Genomic DNA, 27,485 nt, shown 5'->3' with positions numbered 1-27,485 from the left:
CTTTTCTGAAAATTATCGTGACAAAATTACCAAAAACAACGGTTTACACACGTAATTATAATATGTTGACGATGAAATATACTCATAATGATGAGTCCTTCTGTGACTCGAAACTAGTAGAGCATTTCTCAATATGGTTTTAGTTAAAATTTTTAAAAAGTTGTTCTATTCTATAATGCTATTCTAAAAATTTATAATCTTTCTCGTAATGCTTTTGTAATGTGCTTAAAGTTAATAGCAATATTTTGTATAAATTAAGTGACCAAAGTTACTGTATGGTCTCTGGACAGCTACAAATACTTCTAAAAGCTAAAAAAGTATAGGTATTCTATGTATCCAACCTTTATTTTGTAAACTTAAATAACATAACTTTGTACCGAACAAGTCATCTAAGAAAAAACAATAAGGTGCTTGGAGGGATCAACTGTTGTACCAGGTATGACAGGACCGTACTTATAAAACTTTTCTTATTACAAATAAAATAAGAAAACTAAAATGGAAAACTTATTAAATCAAGCCACGTTGTTTAGATGTTCAGATAAAACTAGTCAAACTAAATTATAGATTTATGTTCGTACTTTCTTATAGAGAAATAACTTATTCATGTTTTCTAAGTGTTAATTATATTTTTTTTATCAGATCGTGTAAAACATGCAATGTAAAGGGTACAACTGCGGAACTAATACAAGACTAGCTTATTTATATAAGTTTGTTTATTTATTTTTGGTTACACTTCAACGAAAGTCGAGTCCAAATTCCTACATACGTTCGAGGTTTGATTCCCGGATCGGGCAAAGCTTCTATTAGATACTGGGCTTTTTCGTTTTTCAAAAATGTCTCAGTAGTAGCACGGTCTCTGGAATAAGCTCATCCCCATTTACTTGGGACTTATAAATGGTGAAAATGGGTGTACATTGTATAGTGGCATTAGGTGCCGTAATGTGCAGGTGCGCTGCCTACCCTTTCGGGGATAAATAGTACTATTTAGAGGAGTAATATTTAGCATTATATTACGATTTACTTAAACAAAAAGTTACCTATTCAAACTACAATTTCACAAATCCACACTAGAATTTCCACCATCTGCCACATTCATTAAAACTCAAATTTACTTGCATTCATCATTTGCATCAGCCTTTCATCTAAATAATTAGGGTACAAAATAATTAGTTCCATTTCACTTGCATACGGAACCCAGTCCTTAACAGTTAACTAATAGCTGGTAGATCATTAGTGCTAATTGCAAGGTATCATATGAACGCAAACATGGCTGCGTAGCATTTGTATTGCGAAGATCATTACTGTGCTACTAATAATTACTATTGTTATATCTATATATGTTTATTTAGTTTGGTATATGATATATCAGTGTTGTTGTATATGTGTTAATGGGATTGGAGGATATTAGAGTTCAATGAACTTTGGTTTTAGTGCAGTTACATTGTTGAAAACTGTCTGCCATGCTGTATGATAATTATAACTCGTAAATATTACGTGGGTTGTCTCTATTGTGTGTTCTAACATTTATTTACTGCTAAGTTATTCTGTAACTTTCAATTTGAAAAGACCCAAGTGAACTCGATCGCAGTCCGTCGTTTGAATTATCTCGACCAATGACGGTCGAGAATGAAAGCAAACTCACTTCGAAGGATCTAATTGACAGTTATAGAATAGACTGGCTGTTTTTTTTAATTGTCATCGATTACTTACAAAACATTTTAAGCTTTACAATAAAGTAGAGCCTTATTCTGTCTAAATACGCATCATGTAAAACATTGATATATTTAATGCTAACCATGCGACAGTGAGACGGATGCTGAGCCGTGATTTCTTTAAAAAATATCTAATTTGATTGTATTGGTTGATTCAGCTTTGTAGTTGTGTATTACTGTGTAATTTAATGCTCATGTATGAACACGATATAATTAGATAGTATACAATAGTTTAAAAGTGGGGACCTATAATTGGCTGCATGTTACATAAGTCGCTTTATAATTATTTAATGTTAATGCTGTTGGTCCTCCAAATATTAAATAAATAAATAAATAAATAAATAAATTAATTAATTCAAAGCACTGTAAACATAAACTCTATATACGAGTACACCATATCAAGTTGTTAACGCCCCTTATCACAGTACAGATTGAAAATGTTCCTACAATTTATAGGCCCACGCTTACCGCCTTTTAAACCTTGAGAGTTTAATTAAAATGGTAACTGTTAGCTGGAGATAAAATTAAACAGTGCACTTCATTTATTAATGGCGGCCCTCATTTGTGCACCTCGTCATAGAAAGGAGTGCAGGGTAAAACATTTTTGCTTAATAGCTTTTTTTTTCTTTATTAACCGACATCCCAAAATGGAGGAGGTTCTCAATTTGCCCGGTAGCTATGTTTTTCTATGAATGTACCTACCTATTACCGATTTGCGTTATTCTTTTTTTTCTCGACGTGAATTATTTTATAGCTTGGTCTTCATAGATTTGTGACTTCAAATTATGTCATGCGTGCTACCTGTGATATTGAACATTTGTGATTTTAAACTACTGAAAAATTACTAAATATTTTTAGTGTTTAATATTGCTTGGGTCTAATACATGTTTTTATTTAAATAAATGAATAATGTGAAATACTAACCGACACGATTCCCCAGCCATTTCCCAAAGGTAATTTCAAAATGACAATACCTTTACTCATAAAGTAACAATTTTATAGATAACGTCAATTTCTAACTACGGTACGATTTTCCTCTAGCAATATTCCCCGAACGTCGAACGTCGTGTCGTATCGTGTCCGTGTCGCATGTCTAAAACGGAACCGTCTTATCTCACTTCCCATGTTTCGGTTTACGAACTCCAGAGATCGTTCGCGATCTACCGTTGGCGTCGTTGGATTAGCCGACCGTATAATTCTGCACTTTGGCTACCAAGATCTGGGTCACTGGGTTGTTTGCTACTGTCATTGTCAGCCTTCAAACTTCAACATATCGTAAGTTCTTGAGGCTGTAAACAATTGCCGGCTATAGAATAAAAATATCGTTGAATTTGTTACAGAGATGGTAAACATGATGTGAGATTACGGATTGAGATTTCGTCTTAAAGGTGTGATGTAGAATAAATTGTAATTTTAGATTGTTAGGGTTGTGATTTTACGCATTGGTTTAGGTTTCTTTTTAAACAAAAATAGTGAAAAGAGTGCAAGTAAATAAAACGTGAAAATAGTGTAGGATAAGTTTTATTTTTTGTGGGGAGGATAATCATGCAACTACTTTTCCCACTTTGGGCGAAACAAGAGGGAGTGTGACTCTTACTGACTAAAAACCATCCCGTCCTTAGTCCTGCTTTTCGAAGCGGGGCCCCGGTAACCCGCTAGGTAGTCCGCAGCTCCAAAGGATAAGTCTTAGACTAACTTTTTTATTTGGTCAATAAAAAGTTCAAAGTTGTTGTTGGCAATGGTACGTTTAGTACTCACACGACATTAGACTTCTAGTTTATACCTCACTGTTCACTAGAGTCACGAAAGGGCACGTCATAGGTTACTCAACCGAAAGTGTCGGATCGATTTTAATATAACTGTAGAGCAATTCGTTTGAACGTTATATACCAAAACGCTCAACATTGTTCGAAATACATTTGGACATTTGTACACAGGAAACCATGTATTTTATTTATTAGTTTGCGTCGTAAATGAAAACGTTACAGGTAAAACAAGAAATGAAGTCATTATACACTTTGTCGTCTCGTAACACTCGTGTGGAGATCTGGAAACTATTCCGTTGACAGTATTGAACACTATTAGCGAGCGTGCCGTAACGATCTGTCAAAACTTTACGTTCCAAAGCGATTTGAACGTTATATGATTAATATTCGAGGTCCCGAAGCCTTCAAACTTGCCTCAAATATGTATAATTTAGCCTCGTTTGTTGAATAGTTAACATATTGTAGTTTGAAGTTTCGCAATCACTACATTAGCGAAACTCGTGTACGTGATTGAGTCTGCATAACTTTTTTATTGCAGTTCACCGAAACTAGGGAGCGAGGAGCAAACTGTTTGTTGCTGAAAGTTGTGTCATTTCCAGTTATACGAAGGCCAAATGTTCGCTAAATTGTATTCAAAGTAGGGAAATGTATTTATCTAATTCGAAGTTGATGCAACAAACATGTAAACAGGTGTGTTTTATGTTTCTCGTGGGTGCAAACATGTGTTATTGAAGTTTTTGGAATTCTCTCAAATAAATGTATAATATCAAGTTTGTTGGTACAAAATTAGTAACAAAGGACCGACAGTTATGTAATGTAAAAACTTTCTCAGTTTTTTTAAACGTTGACTTGCAGTAGGGTTTTCTCCTATATCCGAGTTACGTTTACAAACATACAAGTTCACATACACATATCCCCCAAACCCGAAACAACAATTTGTGGATTACACAAAGAGTTTGCGCGGCAGTCGATTGCCCAGGCTCCGCACCAACCGTGCAGTCAAACTACAACAACAGTTAGGTACTGAGATGATAAAAAATATTGACGCTGAAATCTTCTACGCCTACGTGTAACTAGAACTTAAAGGAATAATTATGTTGTAATTTACATTTCCCAGCAATTAAAAACATGGTTTACTAATAGACAAAATAATATATCTAACATTACACCAAAAGATCTAATTTAAAATTAACCCAAGAGCCATTATATACCAGTACATACATACATACAGTAACCAACCCAATACCCACACTCCTAGCTATCAAAGCCCGAACATTCAAGTCTGCTACTAACAAGCAAACTGCACTTGAATACTCCTACTTAGATGCACTCCACTACTTCTCATAAGTACTGGGTAATGGCCTCCTTTGTCTTGTTTATTTAAAACATTATATCAGTCGACAGAATAAGTACCCTAAGAATACATATATAAGGTTTAGAGTACAATATGTAATGATATTTGTATCTATTTACAGTCTTAACCTACAAAGTGTTGTGCAAAGGTCGACTAAGAGAAAATGTCAATAGTTATATTCCACTATTTCTTATTGAGCCTACTCATACATTAAGTAAATAAGACTTGTGGTTCTATTTAAGGTTTAATCCAATAATTTTCTTTACAAATGCACTAGATTGTTTACTTACGTAGGTACACTTGAAATAATTATTTACATATTTTCACATTTAATTTTAAATGACTTTGCTCTAATGTATACTTAAGTAACAATTATCTCGACTGTAATAAAGAACACATACACCTTACAATATTAAAATGGCTATCATCTAAGCTTCTAATGAACTAACTTATCTAGGAATGCCTATTCAATATTCTTAATCAAGAATCTCTCATTCAGCACTCTCAGTCGCAAATACCTCAACGTAGCAGTATCGATTACAATTAATTGCTTATGTTCGGTATTTAAAGACTTGATCTTATCATTCCCCGAAGGTTGAAGGGATAAGCAGATATGTATATTTATACGTTACAAAATATGTATATAATGTGTAAATTATAAATTATTATATCTCTTACCAGTTTTAAGCGCCATGTGATAGGAAACAAGCCTATAGCCTAAGGGACTAGTCTATATTATTATATAGACAAAAAGATACAAATCAAAACAACACATTGTTTTACATGGGATAGTGTTCAGTATGTTACCATATATACCGCAATTACCCAAATCTTCCGAATCCCTGATTACCCAACAACCCGTAAAATTCTTAACGAAAAGGCGGACAACGCACTTGTAACGCGTCTGGTGTCCATGTGCGGGTACGGCGATTGCTTACCATCATCAGGTAATCCGTCTGCTCGTTTACCTGTTTATACCACAAATCAACAAGAGCACTCTTAGTATTTAAAATAAGTGGTAAATAATTATACCTAAAACAAGTGTTAGATAATTATCCTCTAACATGTTTTAACATCAAACAGCAATCAGTTCTAACAATCTAACCTGTTAGAACAAGTCTGAACAAGCGAGTAAACAGGTGGAAACATTATCCCGCAAACAAGACGCAGCGTTATCTAAAGCTTCCTGTTCAGAGTTTATACAAGCATTTCCTTTGCAATACTCCCCTTTATTGACTACAGCTTTGGTGAACGAAGACGTTAATACTAATTTATTGGGCGAGTATTTTTATTTCGTCTCGTGATTTTCGCTAATATGAAATATAATAGCTATGTAGGGGCATTAAGAGACTTTGACCTCTAATTTCTTTCGGCATTTCTTCTCATAGTAGTCCGATAGGAAATGCCGGCCTCAGCTAGTTACTTTAAAGATTGATGTGTGAGAGTGTTATCTTTTAATCTACTTGCAATCACTCTCTTTTATTGAAATCTCTATGAGATTATGCTTATAAATTAACCCATCATTATGACTATATGGTTGACTTAAAGTGTTAATGTGTAAAACTATAATAAATTAAGATTTTAAATACTTGGGTTTAAATTTTTAAATACTTGGGAATGCTAGCTTTACTTGAGTTTAGTTGTGTTAACCAGTGAATGATGACTTGGCTATTGTTTGGTAGTGTTAAACTCATTATCATTAGTCCGATGCAGCTTGAAACTAGTTAAGTATCCTCGATCGGGAATACTAGACAGATAGATATAAAATTTAACAAATACACAAACGATTAATCTATCACAGCATTGTGTAAAAATAAATTATCAGTTACATTAACAGAAACAAAGCTTTGAGCACAAAATTAAACGTTGATTATGTAAAATATAACCACGAGATAATACATGTGTAAGCCTTACATTGTGAAAGGTTTCAATGTTACGTTATGTTTATTTAATCGAGTGTAACTAATTAATAGTGCATTAATTGTTAATGAGGGATTATCGGCCTGCAACGGTCGCCTGTTGAACGCATTTGTCCGTTAATAAAGATTAATTAATATTTATTTGTAGTGAGGTTACATGTGAAAGATTATGTTGTCTATGTGTTTAATATAACTTTGCTGTTATTGTTTTTTTTTGTTGTGGTTGTCCTATTGCACTGCAAAAGTCTCTCTAGCTAACTAATAGGTAGCTAGCTAAGAGCTAATAGGTAGCACGACCACTATCAAAACTAGAAAATCGTAATAGGTAGGTAGTTTTTATGAAGTTATCTATTATTGAGTCCACTATAATATGACAAATTGCTATAACAAAGCTTAGTGCACTTCAACGATTCTCAAGCCAGTAATGAATACATATTATTATACAATCTTAAATCTTAAAAAAGTATATACTCAATTTAATTCGCTATAAACTACATTTAATTAACTATAAATAACATGTTATACTAGATTGCCATAGACACAGCCTACAGGGTTGATGCAGCTGTGACGCACTTGAACGCAAACATTCATTAGTAAAGCAATCAAGCAGAGGTATGAAAGTTAACGGACGTGCGACAAAGAGCTATAGCCTACTATAGCCTAATGGTCTAACATCGCTAATGAGGTCAGAAGTACCTCTGAAGTTTTGAACTACCTTTAGACCTGACATAGCAACAATATATAACAATAGACTTAATATATAACAATCCTTGTGCGAACTGCTAGGGAGTGGAACTCCTTGCCGGAGTCTGTGTTTCCTGATGGGTATAACCTGGGTGTCTTCAAAGCCCGAGTGAATAGGTCGCTTATGGGTAAACGTGCTCCATCACTTACCTACCATCAGGCGAGATAGTGGCCAAACGTCGACCCATTAAATATATAAAAATAATACTCTATATGAAAATCCTTACCGTGAAAAGTGCGCATTTATAATAAAACATAAAATCTTTTGATGCAGAATTTCTATTTCCGCACTAGACAGTCTCACATTATTCCATTGGCTTTACAAGTCAACTGCAGATCTCGAGGGAGAACAAAACGTTTGCAGAATCGCACGAGCGATAAGCACGAACGGAAAATACTCCGCAAATAATATCTCTATGTGTAGTACTCGAGTGCATGTGTCTATCACAGCGTTCAAACTTTAACGATTACAGCGCTCGTGTAATGAGCGGTATTTAATATATTTATTGTATGTTCTCCATTAAACATCAAAGGATCTATTTTAGTTTTAATTATTCTTAAAATCAAGTTCGAATCCCGGAACTGTTCCAAGAAAATTTACGTGGAAAATGTTTTCTGATAACACTGATTGCGTGTTAATTTATATTTTTACGTTGAAAAACCTTGATGGTTTGTTATTATCAGGATTTCCCATCACGGATACCCGTTTACCCGATAACTTTTCGATAAAATGAGAAAATTACTTTTAACAATGGGCAATTACCGTGACCTGCACCCCTGGCTTCATTAATCCGATAAATAGTGAAAGTTGAAACGATTTTCCATTATAAAACCCATTATATTTTGAACGGAAACACTTTAATCTACGAAAATGACGGCACGCGACTAAAATACTATGTTTATGTCATAGTTACGCATAGTATAATTCCATTACCAGAAATATATCGCTTAATTTAGATCCATATTGATATTTCTGGCTGCTAAAATGGAAAATGGAATCTCCAGAGTCCAAGGTTACGTATGTCGTATATAAGTTATGTTGTAGCTATTTTTGTATGGTCGGACATTTTCGTTCATCTGGAGGTATTGTCTCTGTAACTGCGAGCCATTCAGCGACGCTTGATTGCCGTGCATGCAGCCCCAATTTCATTCAGCCATGTCAGTAGCCCGAGTCGAGTATTTAAACGATTGAGAGCAACGCTGTATTGTTCCGGTTTTTTTTAACATAGAGCCGGAATTAGACCAATTTTTGTGAGTGTTCTAGGAAGAGGAGCATTGTTTATTGTTCAGCTAATTGGCAATTTCGGAAGTCTTCAATGGTACCGTGTACACTTAGCTAGTTACAACGAAAATATTCGTGATCATGTGCTTCAGTAGTTTATTTTAAGTGTCTGGTATTGATCGAAATTACCGTCGAACAGCTAGGGGTGTCAAACACAAAATAAAAGTATTCTTATATAAAGTCAGTGTTGGTGTAAAATCTACAAGTGGTTGGTGGCGTCCTCATTTTGTGATAACCTTTAAAACTCGCCGTTACGTCGATGGTCTGTTTATAGGTAAATGTTGTGTTTATATATATAGTGCTATATAAAGCGAGTTGAAAATGTGATACTGGCCCACTCGGCCGATACCGACCTTTGTTACCTGACGTAATGACGCCCTGTAATTAAACTCTTGTAACTCAGATTGAATTACTCATTAGGAGCTTTTAATCTGCTTATACAATTTAAACATAAGTTAGCCTGTCATTTCCTGAAGGGTTGGACAGTAGTCAGTATAAAATGTGAATACAAAATATTTTCGTACAATCGAAACGTCCAAATAATCTTTCAAAGAACCAAACATTAATTTATAATCCTATTGTACAATATGAATACATTACAGCCTTCTCGAAAAAGAACAAAGCATATTCTCATTGTGTTGAAGGGCCTAAAATATTCATTATAACCTCAATAATTTCCTTATCACATACATACGTGGCTTAAAAACGCGGTCAATAACCTTGCTCTTTAATTAAGAGAATTAACACAAAGCACCAACAAATTCGGGACAATCCTCGTGAAAACATTATACAGTGTACACGTTGAAAAAACCGCAAAGAGCATTTCATTGTATTCGGCGGCCGTCCGACCTTTTTCGGAGTCGCGAATCATTTTTTCCAACTTTTTTTTGGGTCAGCCTGCTGGACTGGGTATCGGTATTATGTGTGATGTATGGTAACTGAAACTTCGGGTTTGTTAGATATTTCAAAAAGTTCCCAGCGACCAATAAGTCTCGCAGCCAAACTTATTTGTTTGTATTCATTCGTTGCGGTGACTATATTTGTAACGACTTGGTATTGAGTGTTAATTAGGATACTGCTGCGCAAAATGGTGTGGTTTGAAGACTGAACTTTTATTAGTGTAATTTTTTCTTAAGACTAGATTTATTACATTCTTCTGTTATGCTTTGTATGTCAATAGAAATATCTTGGATGCCGGAGATCTATTCTTATTATATTATTATCTAAACAAATGCAATGTTAATAAAATGAGGCTCATTACCTGTCATATAGGATAAAAAACAAATACGAGAACATTGCGATTACGTCACAAAAGCTCGCAAACTATTCAATAGCTGAAATGAATGTCGAAAACTAAATAAAATCCAGTAAATCTAAACAGAATTTTATAGCTCTGACAAATACAATTTATTTCACATTCCTCCATAACATTAACACAGAACATAATATTATCTCAACATAAAAATATGGAACATTTAACACGTCCAGTTAATAACGCGTAAGATTTTAAATTATTTATGAATAATTCCAGCATAATTTATTTAAGGCGTTCATATTTCTTACCCAAACATTCCGATGTAATACCAAGGCCAGCCAATTTATTTGTCAATATTATGGCATGATTCCAACAATTCCATTTATTTAGTGGAATAAATCCACTAGTAACGATCTTGTAGTACGCACAATGACTTAAAACAATACGCTAACTGAACTACATATTCCTATTAAACTGACCGCTTATAAAGTGTGTGGAATATATTAAAAAGTTTATATGATATTTGTATTTATAGGTGCACTTGTTTTCCAGATGTTTTTAGTAGGAACTGTGTTTTCATTGTAGAGTAGGTAGAAATTAATAAAGGTACTTTTTCATCGTGATTTCCACGAGTACCAACGTCATTTGTTTGTACATCTGTACCCTTAGTATGAGTTGCTTTAGGTTGAACAAAAAAAAATGAGGAAGCGTTCGGCGCTTTGATGGGTCGGCGCGAATGAAGCAACCAATCAGAGCGCCTAATGCGCATTCAATCTCGTTACACAAACTCGTACTAAGCCCTCAAAGTATTTGTAGTGCTTTATAAGAAGCACTACAAATCTTCATCAAAGCTTCATCTTATTAAATTAGTATAACCACATATATTATGTACATACATAATATCTCTGTATACTCAACTACATCATGTCTTGAATAGAAATGACGTTGGTAGATAAATGGAAAAATGTATATGACTTCCTTTAAGCAGGCAAAGGATTGGCAGAACGGAGATTAAAATGCGTTTACTTTGGCTTTGAAGACTATAATATTATATTACTACATGTTGACTTGATCACACAAAAAGGAGAACCCACACATAACAATATAAATTAATATTTAAAATATTTACTTTGTAATGTTAATATTTTGGTGACTATTTAATATGAAAGGATAAATGAAATCCTAAATACAACAATAGAGTCAGACCAATCAGAGCCCAGGAACTTTACAACCGAATTTAGAGCATACATGTCCGTAACCCCTATAGGTTCAGTTTTGAAAGCTAAAAATTCAATCAAGGCAGGTCCTTGTTTTGGAGCCAAAGGACTGGACTTTCGTATTCCAACTGGGTAACGTGATTGATTGGGCAGTTAGACCTATTCGAACCAATTCACTTGTGAACATTCGCTTTGAGAACGGGCTTTTTGTGTAGACTCTAGTGGAAAGACCATTTTGACTCAGTAATAGGATTTTGGTTGTACCTGAAAGTCCCAATAATATTAGGCCTGGTCTTGGCGAGTTCAAATTCAATTTCACATAGCAGTTTTTTTATGAAGTTGATGAATGAAAGTGGTCTGCTTAATCTTGACTTGGGCACTTAACTTAGGTTATCAAGTTCGGTCTTAATAACCCAAGGAAGCTTGTCAGGGTAAAAATATACTATCTTCTTCTCTCGTACACTTAGCTACAAGCATGTTTTCTCTGGTATTTTCTTTTTGTGATCTGTACTCTTAGTATGAGTTTGCTTTACGTTTATAGTGTCCGAAACAACAGCGCGTTAGGCGTTCTGATTGGTTAGTTTATTCGAGCCGGCCAATCAGAGCGCCGAACGCGCTCTCTTTCCGATTACTTTAAACGTAAAACTCTCACAAAGGGTACTGTTTTTGGTTTACATTATTGAGTATGAACGCACATTTTCTTCCACCATAATTTGTCAAAACACGTTTTCGCCATTAATACAACCGATCCGGGGCGAACATTAAAAATTAACAGGTACCTTACAACATATTATTCTGTAAAACCCGTAGCCTTATCTCTCTTCTATAAAATATGAACCGTTCGCAAGTACGTTGTAAAATCCAGAAAGTAGGTACATTATAAATTGCCCTTCTATCGGTTATCGCCTGGTTGCTTGCTCCGCTGAGATGAGCCTTCATTCAACCGCATTTCTTTTTTTATTATTTTTAAATAACGTAGGCACCCTGGACCGACGTCTGAAGCTTATAAATATACTGTATAAATAATGGGTACGTTTTTTTATTAACCTTTTTTAAGACCATAAATTAAACCAGCTTGTTAACACGAGTGGATGAGAGTAATCTAGATCTAAAGGTCGGAGGTCGGTGTTATGCAGGAGTTATTTTTAAAAGGTTTTACTTCTATTGGAATAGACTTTAGCTGCCTTTTGAGTGAAATTGTATTCGCTCCATTGAAGTTTCAAACGATATTGTTTTTGACGTGACGTGCTTAGTGTCTAAAGTTCTAAGTACTTAGTATTAAAGATTTGAATTTTACGCTAGAACTAATAGTTCATTTCAAAGAATTGAGTGACCTTTAATAATAATTTCTTGAAAGTGAGGTCTTTAGGTAACTAACTGCCATACTAAGAGTTACTTAACCTGGTACTTAGCAGTTGTTTTCGGTACAGAATTGTTACTAAGGAATGATTTAAGTAATCATTAAATGTGTATTAGTACGGCTCTAAGAAATTTTATTTGCAATTAATGCAAGTAGCCTATACTTAGTAGGTACTACTAACCTAACCTAACATAATACTATAATTATGGACGAAACCAACTAACCTAGCCTAACTTAACCTAATAATTATTATGAAAGAAATAATCGTATTAATGCTGTTTTATAACCGGAATGTCCAACAAGCTACAACAGTTTGCGTGTGGTAAGACTGTCAATCATTCAGAAATAAGCCATTTCTTTCGCCCACGATAATATCGTTGTTAATTTAATAACTAACGTAAAAATAAAGTTATTGCTATTAGTTAAAACGATGGGAATGAAATTTAATTCGTTTGTGTTTATTTCGTTGTTGATGTTTTACGTTAATTCGTTTTATGTAAGTACTTTATTTATTGACTTCCTTAATGTATTAAATGTGACTGTTTGCTGTGTAGTAATAGAAATTAGAAATTTGAGTATATTCGTGATCGTATTTTAGTTTGTTTTTTGGAAATGCTCATGTAGTAACATGAAATATAACAACACTATTATAGACCCTTCTGTTACACATCTCTGCATCATCCTATGGTTAAATGGTAAAGAATAACTTTTGGCATTGATTCCACCATTTATTACACTATCTTATCATACGTTCCATTATTTACTATCTTATTATATATCTCTTCAATTCATCACCTTTAAACGCAATAAAAATAATCATAGATTTTCGAAATAAAATAAATATGATTAAGTATCAATCCCTCTGCTTCGATGAAAAAGATTTACCGAGAAAAAAGCAATTGCATTCATATTGAATCACAGAACGCTGTAGTTTGTCAAACGGTTTTCTTTAAGCAGCTTATCGTATTGGCACAAAACTATTTTTAAATCCTAACTGAATCGAATATACAACTGACTGTATGTATATAGATTTGTGAATATTACAATACAGGTTATTTTGAAAAGACTTTATATTGATATTATAAATTAAATTTATAAAAAATATATTTGAAGTTAAAAAGTGTAGATAGGTTATAAGTGCTTAACAAATGGCACATTAAAATGTGGCTAATTGGCCTCTTTTTACCTAAAATTACGCTGTCAACGTATTCATGTGTGCGTTAGTACCTATGTCGTTTTGATTTAAGTAACCTGTCGACACCTTTTTACTTATAATAATATCATCTATTACGGTTGTTAATATATTACAGTTCTTAATATATAACAGGAGTGCGTGTAGCTACTTAGACTGTGCCATGTGCATGACGTATTTTGCAAATATGAACTTACATTTTTTTCTAATAAAATACCTATTTAAAAAAGTAACAACAGTTTTACTGCAGCACTAGCCAAACGAGTAATGAAGGTGTCATTCAGGCTAACTTTACACATTTTGTTCCAATCGTCTGAGACTAAATCCAGTGTTTGTAACTATATTATATTTCTGTTTATTCCACTGAGAATACAGTCGAGCGAGTTTAATGGATATTTTATGAAGTACTTTTACTATTTACTTTACCTTTTTGATAAGCCGTTTTTGTTTATATTTACGAATGTATTTAAGTACGTTAGGTACTTATTTTTTATACTTTCTGTTAATATGTATAAGGGTTTATTGTAAGGTATTTTAACGATTGTAAATGAGATGAGATGATAACAGTTTTATCTCATATTTCTATAATATATCGTCGGTGTTCTGTGAAGCCACTATAATATATCTGGTATCACTCTGGCCCCATTTGTGCCGAAGCATTGGTCTTCCACAATTAGAAATCCAATATACATGAAAAATCGAAGGAACCTCGCCTACATAAAATAAAATGCCATTGAAGTATAGTCGAACTCTTCACAAGTAATCATATCTAAGTAAAATATCAGGGTCGGTTTATAAATAGCACAAAAATATAAAACCTTTCTTCAAGTAAAACTCTATTGAAATTTGGTTCTAGTGTACAAATGTTTTTCCATATTGTTTTCATATTGAATGAAAACGTTTCCCGTTGTTACCAAAACCGAGATTGATTTAGGTTTCAGTCGAATTTAATTAAACAACAGATAGCATAGTCAGTCGGTTGTTTGGTTTTATTTAGGAAATATGTTTTTGGGAGGATAGATATGTGTGAGTGATTTTTATTTACGCTAGTATTTTTTTTTTAATTATTGTAGTTGTCATCATGTCATTGTTATTTCCTTAAGGTACCTATGATCATTTTAATAATAGGTATACTGTAATCTTGCGGTTATTTCGGACACCATGTAACACGCAAAAAGGTAAACTTTCTGACAACTGTGAAATTAAAAATCTGTGACAAACTTGGACTTGAAGCAAAGGAATTTGCACGAACTTCGTACTCAACAGTCACATTCTCGCTTACTATTTCAAAACCAACCAAACTTAACAGTACTGTACAATACCATATTTTATTAATTTCTTATTCCATATTTTATAACTATTGAGATCAAAACGCAAGTAATAACCAGCGAAATTGTAACGTCATATATGTAACAATCATCACCCACGTCGACTTTTCCAATCAATCTCAAAGTTCCAATTTCATTCATCATTCCATCCCAACCGTTATTCCAACTCACTGTTCATGACGCTAATACCACGTAAACGTGACGTAACGAACATAGAATGACAGGTTTCTGTAAGAAATTTGGTATCGATATAAAATCGCTTGTATTCGCACGTTACGGAGTAAAACTTTATTGAGTAAGCGTCACATTTCTATATTTTATTTAAGGTCTATCAAGGTATTAAGCAAATTTAGATTTTATTTACTCGGAATAATGAATCTTTCTTTAGCTGATTACAATAATAAAGATATTATACAGTTGATCTTTGAGGTGTTTCTCAGTTGAGCAAAATATTATTGGGGTTTTAACCATGAAATTAAGAACTATGCCGAGTTTAAGTTAACAATCTGACTTTAAAAGGAAATATTAACAATATAATTAATAATTATGTAGGTAACCTAATATCAAAGTGCGATAGATAGTCAATAATACTTTGCTAGAATATTTCTTACAATATTTCTCCAACTCTTTTAAATATAAATCAAGACTCGAAAGGCAGGATTTGAATCGATTGAATAAAAATTCAGTCTAGTCGTATGCATGCTAATGAGACTAGAGCACTTGCTTTGAGCAAAATGGAAGTCGGTTCTGAGAATAATCTTCTTTAAAGATGAGAAATTCTCAAACTGATTTGGACTGAGAGGTAAGCAGAAGTGTATTTATTGAAATGAACTCAATATAAGTTAAGGAAGGTAAGGTAAAGTTAGAATGTTTTGATTGTTCATTTCTTAATATTTAAGAACGGAGGTCTTCTTGCTCCTAAGTCTGAAAAATGCTATGCTGAAAATCGTATCAAAGTCGGTCAAATAAAAATCTATATACAAAGCAAAGTCCTGTCTAGTGCATACGAGGTTATAACGTATGATTTGAGTACACTATAAGAACGAAAAAATTTTAGCAAGTTCAAGTAAATTCATCGAAACGGAGTTTCGTTGAAAATATCTTTTTTAATGTGTACGACATTACATTTAGTCAAAAACTCCAAATTGTCCCTTTCCTTTTCTAAGCTGGTTTAAGTTGTAAGTGGTGCCTGAGTTAAAGGTAAGCCCTCAACAAACTGCCCCTAACAGAACTTAGGAAGTATTTAGGGATTCACTTAAAATAAGTGGACCCTTAAAACAAACGTTTTCTACTCCATTAAGCCACCGTTTAATGTAGTTAAAAGGAACTTGAAATAGTTTGCTGTCAAATTAAACATCGTGTGACGAGACTTTGTAATGTTTTAGCGGAGATTGTCACAATTATACTAAAAGGTATGGCTTGTTTTAGTAATCATACACAAATATTCATTATACATACATATGTAAGGAAGACTGCAGACGAAAATCATCAAATGACTTTTCCCGTAGCAACAAGAGTCAAAAGACTGGCACAGGGTGTACTTTTTCGTGGATAACACATAAGTCACTGTAATACAAAAACTGTAGGACTTAGATTTTTTTTGCTATATTTTTCTGATTGCATTTGGAACCTTGCAACGAAAACATCTGGTTTTAATGTTAGGCAAACAAAACAACTATCAGGGCACAAAGCTGTCAATATATTCAAAGGTCATTAATAGAAACAAACGTAATTATTACATTGAAGTAAGCTAAAAATACTTGCAAACAAAATGCACTCTACCAATAACAGATCACCATCATTAAATTCAAACTTCAAATAAACTTAACGATGTGTACATTGGAACCGCTTCGAAACCAATCTACTTATTTAAGTAATACCACATTATTAATATCTACACATTACATTTAGTCAAAAACCTTATTAAATTGTCCTTTCCCTTTTCTAAGCTGGTTTAACTTGTAAGTGGTGCCTGAGTTAAAGGTAAGCCCTCAACAAACTGCCCCTAACAGAACTTAGGAAGTATTTAGGGATTCACTTAAAATAAGTGGACCCTTAAAACAAACGTTTTCTACTCCATTAAGCCATTAAATAACGTTTAATGTAGTCACAAAAGGAACTTGAAATAGTTTGCTGTCAAATTAAACATCTCTGTGACGAGACGCATTTGTAATGTTTTAGACGGAGATTTTTGTGACACTTTCCCAATTATACTAAAAGGTATGGCTTGTTTTAATATTATATTTTATTATTAATCAGTAGTCAGTGCCTTAAGTATATACAGAAATGTATTGTGTTTTATTAGTGCGTACCCTCCCCTCACACCTCTCAAAAAGGCATTACGTATAATGGCATTATGTATAATGCCTTTTCTTGGAAAATCATCAAATGACTTTTGCCGCTTTGGCTTGGGCGAGGCGAGAAGAAGTGTCAGACTCTTACTGACTAACCATCCCGTTCCTATTCCTGTTTTTCTAACCGGAGCCCCGGTAAATATACTAGGTAGTCCGCGGCTTCAAATACATATTAACCTTATAGGGTTAGTTTTTCAAATTGGTAGAGGATATATTTTCTATGTTGCCATTTTCAACTACAAGCAACAAAAACATTGTTTTTAATAAGTAGGCAAACAAAACAGTAATCTATAGGTAATTTATAGGCATAAAGCTTTCAATTTATTCAAAGAAAATGGTACAGAAACAAACGTAATTATATATTCAATACTTTAATGCTAATAATACTTGCAAACAAAATGCACTCTACCAGTAACAGATCACCATCATTAAATGCAAACTTCAAATAAACTTAACGATGTGTACCATTAAAGGAACTGCTTCGAAACCAATTCTACATTTCGATAAGTGAGGTAATGATTCCAGTCATATGCTTCGAATGTTTCATTCTCGCTCGATACAGCGAATTGTTCGCTTGCTCGTTATAATCGAGTACCTTATTACACGATTGCAGGTATCGATTTTAATCGAGTAAGAAGGCTTTCTTTATTGAAGGTGGTTCTTGGAAATTGTTAGGTTTAACTGGTTGTATGGATTAGTAAAATATTACCGACATTTACAGTCGGTGAAGTTATAAAATGTAGTTATATGTATATGGAATGTATGTTACAGCACAAAATAGTATAAGCAACTTGGAATATGCACATAATGTGTGAACACCAGGAAAGTGATACATCATTTTATTAAATAGCGCCTTATAGGAAACTACAAGTCACAAAAACGGACACCTTTTTCCATAAACTTTTCCCTGCGGAGAAAAAGCATTTATTTTTATACATCTCTCGTGACTTGTTCGCACTACGACGCATTTATCATGCATTTTAGACGAATAGCGAAAATTTTATGACACTATATCTCATTCCACATTCCAAATTTTGGACAAAATTGAAAGGAGACAAGGCATCACAGATTATTTACTAAATATTATATTAAAATTGTACCAACTTCTAATAAAATAAAGTTTCATAATTACATTATTTGGTAATAAAATTAAAAAAAAACACGTCGTTTCTTCAACGCTATTAAAGTTTCGAACGAAAAACTTGCGGAACGGTTTTTTTCTAAGAAATTGTTAATTGCCACTTGCCGGTGTAACTTTTTAACTTTGTTATTAAATAACGACCTTGTTAGCTTGTAAACGAAGCTTATTTTTAAGTGACTACGTTTATTTAAACTAGCTCGATTCAACTAACTAGAAATAAAGTGATAAACTAATTATTTTTTTATAGTTGACAGGATAATTTATTATGGAAACGAGTAATTCATCAAAGTTTTATAAAGCTGAACTTATCTCAGTACCTAATTATCAAGTGTTGATTAGATACAAGAAAAAAGTATATTTTAAACAGATATCTTTAAGACTGAATCTATATAATAGACATGGCCTGAACACTAATTTACATGACCGCACTAGATCTAAATTACTTTACTCATCTGTGCATCATTAAAATATCTATAAGAAGTTCAACTATTTGTTTTCATTTACGATATCAAACCGAATAGAAGAATAGAAAACACTCACTTATCCATATTATCAAATTAGTAAAAAGGTACACAGCTGTTTTAAAATTATTTTCATGTTTCAAGAAAATATCAATAAAAGTAGCTAAGTATATTTTCTTGCTACGAAGTAATATCGACACAGGTGCTGTTTTCCATTACTTTTAATATCAGTAGTGGTTTCAAATATTGACTCAATATTTATAATAGCTTCTACATTAATCATAATCGAATTGACAGTCTTTGAATTATAAAGAAGCATGTTATTTTTAACTACAACTATTGCAATTACTTGGTATATATTCATATATACTTAGTATAAGATTGCAATGAAATCATTTTGACTAATATCACTATTCCAAATCACCAATTCGAATATAAGATTATACTTTTAATACCTTATAAATTAGGTTAGCTACATAATTCTAAATAATAATGAAAACCTCTTTACGGTATATTTACCCAGAGTATCATAAAAATATCATAACACAAAAAATACCACCTCTTGAATTTCTCGTAACCAATCAATTTCCTTTGAAAACACATCAGATTGAAATACTCATGTTCGATTGCACACAATAATAATATTACAATAACATGTAAAGAAAAGCTCTAACCACATTGAAGGCGCAACATTCATTTAGTCAAGAAAGCACTATTCAATGCAGCGTTGCAGGAACGGAGTGTAAACTAGGGCAGGCCTACTATATGCCTATCTCGGCCTTATCTAGTCCCGCGGCGATTATGACGTTAACAATACACTTTTGTTCCCTATCTCACTCTATCTACTATCCCTACTGAATGCAAGTGGACACGGTTCATAGATCAAGAAAGGGTAAGGGACTGTGTAATTTATAGAGTGTAGGGTAATTCTGGAATGTTTCGGGTATATACCGGGTTAGCCAAAATACATGTTGGTAATATTTTAAAGAAGGTCGGTGTAGTCTTCCTTTTTAAAGAGTAATGATGGAGTTTCTTGCTTGTTCTTTTTTTCTCTATTCGAAGCTGCACTTTGGAACGAGCACCTAGCTTCAGTGATAGACAAACTGACTGACTGACAACTCAGATAATTCTATTTCATGTTTCAAAAGTGCCTAATTAAGGATCAATTGAAAATAAATGCTTTGACTTTGAGTTTTAGGAGTAGGAGTAAAATAAGAAGAGTATATACATATTATAAGTATTGTGATGTTTGATAGGGCGATATCCGATACGTGCAAGCAAAATACTCATACTTAACACATAAAAAAATGACTTCTTTTTTATACAAAGAATTTCATAATACTGAAGTAGGTATAGGATACGAGAAATAAGAGACATCAATACAACAGTCAACGGTTAAAATATTGATACATAAATACACTTTGATTTATATCCAGCGACAGACACACACATAACAATAAAAAATATCCATTTCACCTACCTTTGTTTCTCGAAAAACGTATCACAAAGAAAAATAACAGAATAACCTTAGTAGGTAATCCCGAAAAACTAATACGTCAAGTCAAGAAAACCGTATTGTGGAGGCGATGACTCAGATATCCGTCTCTATTTGCGGACAAACGTGAGGGATGCTTTGTTATAATGTAGCTGGAAACATATACAAGTATATATATAGGACTACACCTGGTATTTTATCTACCAGACGAAATTATGTAGGTACCAATACATCAAATGACTGCTTTTGACAGCGATGAAAGTAATATTTAGTAAAATATGCGTTCGATACTCGAAAATAGATAAATCACGGTTCATGTTTCGATATTTTTTTCGTCTGTGTCTAGTTTTTTTTTGTTTTACGCTTGAATGGTAATACGTTTATTGGAAAATAATTTGTCAACTTTTTGAAATCTTACTAATTATTATAAATACAAATGTTTGTGAGTTTGCGTGCTTATACGAACTTTTTGTCCAACGGAACCGCGAGCGAAGCCGTTAGCAGAAGCTACTATATAATATAAATCAATTGCAGTTATATACATAGGTATAACGCTGTAAAATATAAAATGAATGAAATTAAAAACTTGCAGAGATATTCGTTACATTTATTATGAACTTTATAACATTACAACTTCGTTATTCAATTTACTGTATAACAAAACTAGCGCACTCTATCAAAAGAACGTATACACAAAGTTTGGCGAGCGCAGTATTAATACGTGATATTTTGTTTGATTTGTAGATGTTCGCTTTGCCTCTTCTGTATCAAAGTTTATTTACTAAACTTATATCAACGGTGAAACATTTCAATACACATACATACGAACATACATACATATATATATATATATATATGTATATATATATCCTATATATATATCCTATATATATATATATATATATATATAGTCCTTTATATATATATATATATATATATATATATATAGAGGACTACGCACTATGTAAATGGGTTTATTTTGTGTGTATATCATTAGGGCTAATGAATAATAAATTGTTGAACGCAGATGTGTATCGATCGGACCTTTTTCTGATCATTAAGTAAGTTATGTCTGATAACGTTGTTTCAATTCGTATTACTTTGATACATTTGTATAGTTTACCTAATCTATTGTATCTATTACCTAGATAAAGTTGGGCAAACCAATTTTTAAGCTTTTCTATTTCTAAATACGTCTCTTTGAAAAGTTTTGCTTTTGATACGGTATAGAGATTTCTAAATTTTCTATGATTCCTCCTTATTATGATTATGACTTTAATGAAGACAACAAATAAAAAAACAAACATAAACAGTAGCGGATTGCTGCTCATGAATATGAGCCTCTAGCATGGCTTAAAACTAGTCGAGTTCCTTATCAAACAGTTACGTGAGTAAGCCGATAACATAATAATTAAACATAAACAGATACCGTATCTAAATTCCATTCACAACATTAGCTACAAAATTTACCGCAAGCTACTTAGCCTAACAGCTAGTTCTCAAACTGAGTTCAGTACATAATGAAGTGTAAACCACTGCGTTGTAATCGCGAGTAGACTAAACGTAGCCCTGCCTGTGTAGCGACCGCTTTTTTTTTTGATGGGGGAAATCATCCAATGACTTCTCCCGCCTTGGGCGAGGCGAGAGGGAGTGTCAGACTCTTACTGACTAAAAACCACCCCGTTCCTTCTCCTACTTTTCGAGCTGGAGCCCCGGGAAACCCGCTAGGTAGTCCGCAGCTCCGGATCAGGCATCAGCCCTACTGGGCCCCATCTGTGGACTGGACCCCATCTGTGGACTGGGCCCCATCTGTGGACTGGGCCCCATCTGTGTGTAGCGACCGCTACGGTCTTAATTGTCATTCAACAAGAAACCAAGCGTTTGCATAGCCAATCAACTGTACAACACAGGTCACTGGATACAGCATGGAGTAAACGCAAGTGGAATATTGTTTAATGGACTTAATATTAACACTACCACTTATAAAACAGTATCTAGAAATAATAAAACATTAGGAGGACTAGGGACTATACATACTATACATTATATCACGCCTTTGATGATTTGTAAGTCCATGTCTAGCAAAATTTTTTCTACTGATACGGTGATCATGATTAACCTTTAATAAATCTTCAGTACCTCGTTCTGGATTGTGTCTAATTACAGTTGGTCAACGTTAGGATTTATTGGCTAATTAGTGAACGAAGACTTTTATCAGAGATTTGAAAGCCGAGGAATTCTAATTCAGTTTTTCCAAACTCAGACTTTGCTAGATTTATCGTGAGTCCCATGAGATATTGATACAAACAGTCAAAAACTTTTCTCTGGTGCGGTAGTTCATATTACATCTCTATTATCCACGGTACAACAAACAACAATAAAGCATTGTAATAAAACAACACAAAGTACTCATAAAACCTTCAATTACTCACCTTTTAACGAACTGAACAGTTGATAAAATTGAATCAAACTTCTTATCCGAACACAATGAATCCGATCCGAGAAACTTTTAATTTAGTTAGCTGCTATCACGAAAAGACAGGTATCTGAAACAAGTAGAAAAGCTTTTGTCTATATTTTATAGAATACAGAATTTTACAACTTAATATTTTAAAAACAGATTATGGCGAAGTTTCTAATTGAGTTTTTGAAGTACAATATCAAGTTTAATTAAGTCTATTGTCTAGATATTATGGTTCAATAGGGAGGCGCTGATGTATGCGCTAATAGGGATGTCACTCATTGTGATGGATACTCGATATATCCATATCATTAAGCACGGCCCTATCGATATCATGTTTCGAATGACAAGTAACTAGTCTGTCAGATTGTTCTGGGTATAGTAATTATGTATGGCTTTATTACGTATCATTACCACTATTTTAGGAACATTTGTGGAAAAAATATGAAATGATAACACACTGTGAGCATTGAAGAAAAAATTGTTCATATTTTAACATTACCCTTTCAAGAACATAAATAATAAAACATAAATTTTGAAACTAGACTAATGACATGCTTAGAATGACACAAAGCACTAAGAACCATTAGTTGAAAGACAATCTCCACTTACAATTTATCAAGCTTTCTATTATTTAATGCTATAATATGTTAGGTTCAAGTTATCACCGTATGCATGCATTATGTGCCTTTTAGCAGACCGTGTTCAAAGTACCTATAATTCAAATAACTTAGTACTTATTTTCAGATACTTTTCTAGAGTGTAAAGTGCTTCAACAAACCGATATCATTTGATCGATAGGTTTCTTAAATAAAACACCACTACATTCGAAGGCTCGATGGAGTCTTAATGGTTTATCGATAACGTAAACGTCTCCGCTCTATCTATACTGCAAGGTTTTCACAGCCGAAGTCAGATTAGATGCTGCAGTGACATCAATTAAGTGCTTATCCGCCCAACACTTGAACACCTGGTTTCCTTCTCAAGAGTCACGGCGTAGGAGACATATTGTACTAGATTTACGAGGAAATACAAGACAATTTAGTTCACAGGTTAAAGCCGATTGAGGCCATTTTACGTTGCACTTGGTAATGTGTTGTTTTATGAGATTTCTGTGTTGAATTTACAGACTCCTTTGTTGAAAACTAGGTTTTAAATGCCGGATAAAATACTATTAGGTAATCTTGTTTCAAAGTTTATCAATATCCAACGTAGTTTGTAGTTCGAAACCAGTTGGCCCTTCGAAAAATTACGCTTGTAAGTATTGTAATCTATAATCATTTTTATATACCTCACGATGTAGCACATAAACCAAAATAGTGATGATATTATTTATGTGTTGAAACTTATTTTCATTTACCAATCATATTTCACAAACTGTTGGCTGACTAAAAGAATTATTCGTTTCTAAATGTCAGTATTAATAGTTGAACGACTTCATTGGAACTAATTATAATAATCTGGAACAAATTGTTTGAGCCAGTGTGTTGATATAAAGATGTCATCAAAGCAGTTTTCTTGTGAGCTTCGTCGAAACAATTTTGTTTGATTTATTGTAAAGAGTTCAGCTCAAAGAGTATAACACAAATAGTAAGATTTTGTGAATAAAAGTCATCTCAGTAGGAAAATAATACTCTATAATTATTATTTTTAAGTAGGCAAAAGACATACCATAAGAAATGGTTGTCGTACAATGAAACATGCGATTGCGGGCCCTATATTTTGTTTACATTTCAAACAAAGAGAGGATTTCATGTACAAAACATATATTTTCCAGTAGATAAAACTTCTTTTGGACCACGCTAGTCATAAAAAATCTGTTGTTTTCCCCAGTACATTTTCCTCAATAACATGAAAAACAAAAGCAGCACACATTAACACTGATACCTTTCTCGCCACGTCATCATAAATTTTCGAACACAATAACATAATATATCTTATTGTTTGAGCTAAAGGTATTTCGTTCGACTGCCGGGTCCGGCAAGGTTAGGTTATTGTTAGGACTACTCAGTTTTTCAAATACTCTCTGTATTAGTACGAAGTTTTGTATCGTGCTAGATGTTCGATTAGATTTAAGCTTTGGAAAATTATCCAATGGCTTCTTCGGTTTTGAGCGAGGCGAACGGGAGACTCAGACTAGGTTTTCAAGCCGGAGCCCCGGTAACCCATTCGGCTGTCCGCAGCTCCGGGGTGCAATATGCTTACCGCGTATACCCTGAGACTCCTAATATGACTGGGGAATAGAGGGTATAACATTGTACTATTACTAAAAGGCATGACGTAACATTACAATATCAATAATTATATTATGAACCGAACTGTAATTCATACAAAGCAACAAACGGATTTACAAGAACTATGCACTTCGAGCTGGAATTACACATGCCAGTTCTATTTTCATACGGAACCCATAGACATTCCTGTCTTAATATATTAAAATAGACGTATTACAAATACACAGTGCTGCATAAATCAATTTATTGTTGAAACAACTGAACGTTGTTTGCGGAGGGCGATGTGTGATATTGAGACGTGACTATATTTATTGGTATTTAGTTTAAATAGTTTACTGGTTTAGTTAATGTTTTATTTGATTGTTTTATCTATACATACTTTGACGTACAAATATTAACATAATATATTTTGTGATGATTATGAAACGATAAAATAGTTAAAAGACTTTATCGATTGTATTGGACCAAAATATTCAAAATGACTGTATCTTTTAAGAGCCATTGGTAATACATACACAGCCTGGCGTGAAACGTAAGAATGTATATCTTTCTCAAAAACCCTTCAATTCCTAACCCGCAAAAGGCGCCTTTGCACTTAACGTCTCTGGTGTTTGGGGTATCCATAGGTGGTGGTGATTGCTTACTAGCAGGTGATTCGTCGACCCATTTAGTGGCTAATACCATAAAAAAATATCAAAATTTGATGTCACATCACTTTCTCTACTAAGTACGTGCACTCTAATGCAACCATTGTGGCATGGCCAATATGGTTCAAAGTCACGCAATATCGTGCCAGGTCAAAGGATCACGATACAACAATTAATGATGCGCCATCACTGATTAAGATAACTCCACTGATAACCGGCCAGCACGAAATCTATTCAAAGTGATAAATTATTGTTCTAAAGTGCTAAAAATAAAATTACTTTTGTGTGGGGTTTTTGACTGTTTAATTGATGTAAGAGATAGGTTTGAATGCCTTTTTGAAGGTTAATAGTTTTTTTTTTAATTAAAGAAATAATTAATTTAACCTCTCATACAGTTGACTACGGACTTTTGAAATGGGTAATTACTTACAGTTTTACGTTCGTGTTTCATCCCCTATCCTTATAATAACATTTTTTTACATGATTTTATTATGTCTTTATTAATATTTGATTTATCATTGGAGGCGGTTATAGTGCGAACCACCATTTTTAAGTCGGGTAATGTATTTAAAACCTTCCCGTCTGAAAAATACTATGTATTGGAAACTGCATTGAAATCGGTTAAGCCGGACATGACACAGAACAAACAGAGAACCGCCTTTTTTGAAGTCGGTTAAAAATATGTACATATGCATTAAGAAATTGAAATAAACAAATTATTTCATTAAATATAGTTCGTTCAAGGCCACGATGTAAATATTACTACGTCGTTTTACTATGTCGAAGGTCAAAAAGGTTATGTAATAAACATATTGCCCACATATTAGGTCTCAGGGGACACAAGCCTTTTAGGTAACGCTTTCTAATCCTATGCTTTTACTGAATTTACTTATGTAGGAAGTATAGAAGAATAGATGTAGGTATTAAATAATAAGAAATTTTAAGAAAGAAACTTAAATAACGTGTTTTTAATTACTAGGAGAAAATACATAGGTTATCACGCTTTTACGTATTAGTGTTGTTTTAGATGGGCGAAATAATTTTTATTATGTAACTTTAACTGAAATATCGCGACGTTGAGACAAAATTGTATATACATATATAGATAAACAATACGAGTATTATCATTTCAACATGATTATTATTCGACATGAATTTGTAAGACTTTAAATAGGTACAGTAACAAAATTTATGTCACTATCATTTTCAGTCGAACTGTTATAGAAGCTAAAGTAAACTGGACTGGGTCAATACCGAGCTCAAAGGTTTTACTTTGAACGTAAACAAACATTCAATTATTTATATATGTTCAGACTTCGAGAATTTCAACTCAGTTTGTTAATTTAAGACTTGATTGAAAGTAACTTTCAAGTAGTTAAATTAATATTGGAGTTAATGTTTTTTTTAAATGAAAGTTATTAAAAACCTGACGAGCTCTTGGATGCCATTAGTCACCGAGGCATCGGCACGAATAGTAGGAGTAGGAATGGGGAGGTTTTTAGTTAGTAAGAGTCTCGCCTCGCTCAAGGCGGGACAAGACATTGGATGATTTTCTCCCCTCAA

The 27,485-nt window shown here is 33.3% G+C and overlaps 1 protein-coding gene across 9 annotated transcripts in view; it reads right to left on the bottom strand.

Annotated features, from left to right (window-relative positions):
- Positions 1-27,485, bottom strand: part of LOC118264018 (voltage-dependent T-type calcium channel subunit alpha-1G) — a 125,721-nt gene that overhangs the window by 72,578 nt on the left and 25,658 nt on the right. For all 9 annotated transcript variants that reach the window (XM_050704803.1, XM_050704797.1, XM_050704799.1 and 6 more), the window contains exon 2: positions 23,013-23,126. The gene's annotated coding sequence lies outside the window, so the exon portion shown is untranslated. The remainder of the gene's footprint in view (positions 1-23,012; positions 23,127-27,485) is intronic.

This window comes from Spodoptera frugiperda, chromosome 26 (genome assembly GCF_023101765.2).
Source record: "Spodoptera frugiperda isolate SF20-4 chromosome 26, AGI-APGP_CSIRO_Sfru_2.0, whole genome shotgun sequence".
NCBI classification, from domain to species: Eukaryota; Metazoa; Arthropoda; class Insecta; order Lepidoptera; family Noctuidae; genus Spodoptera; species Spodoptera frugiperda.
Note: the sequence above shows the minus strand (reverse complement) of the source record. Positions and strands in the feature narration are given on the sequence as shown.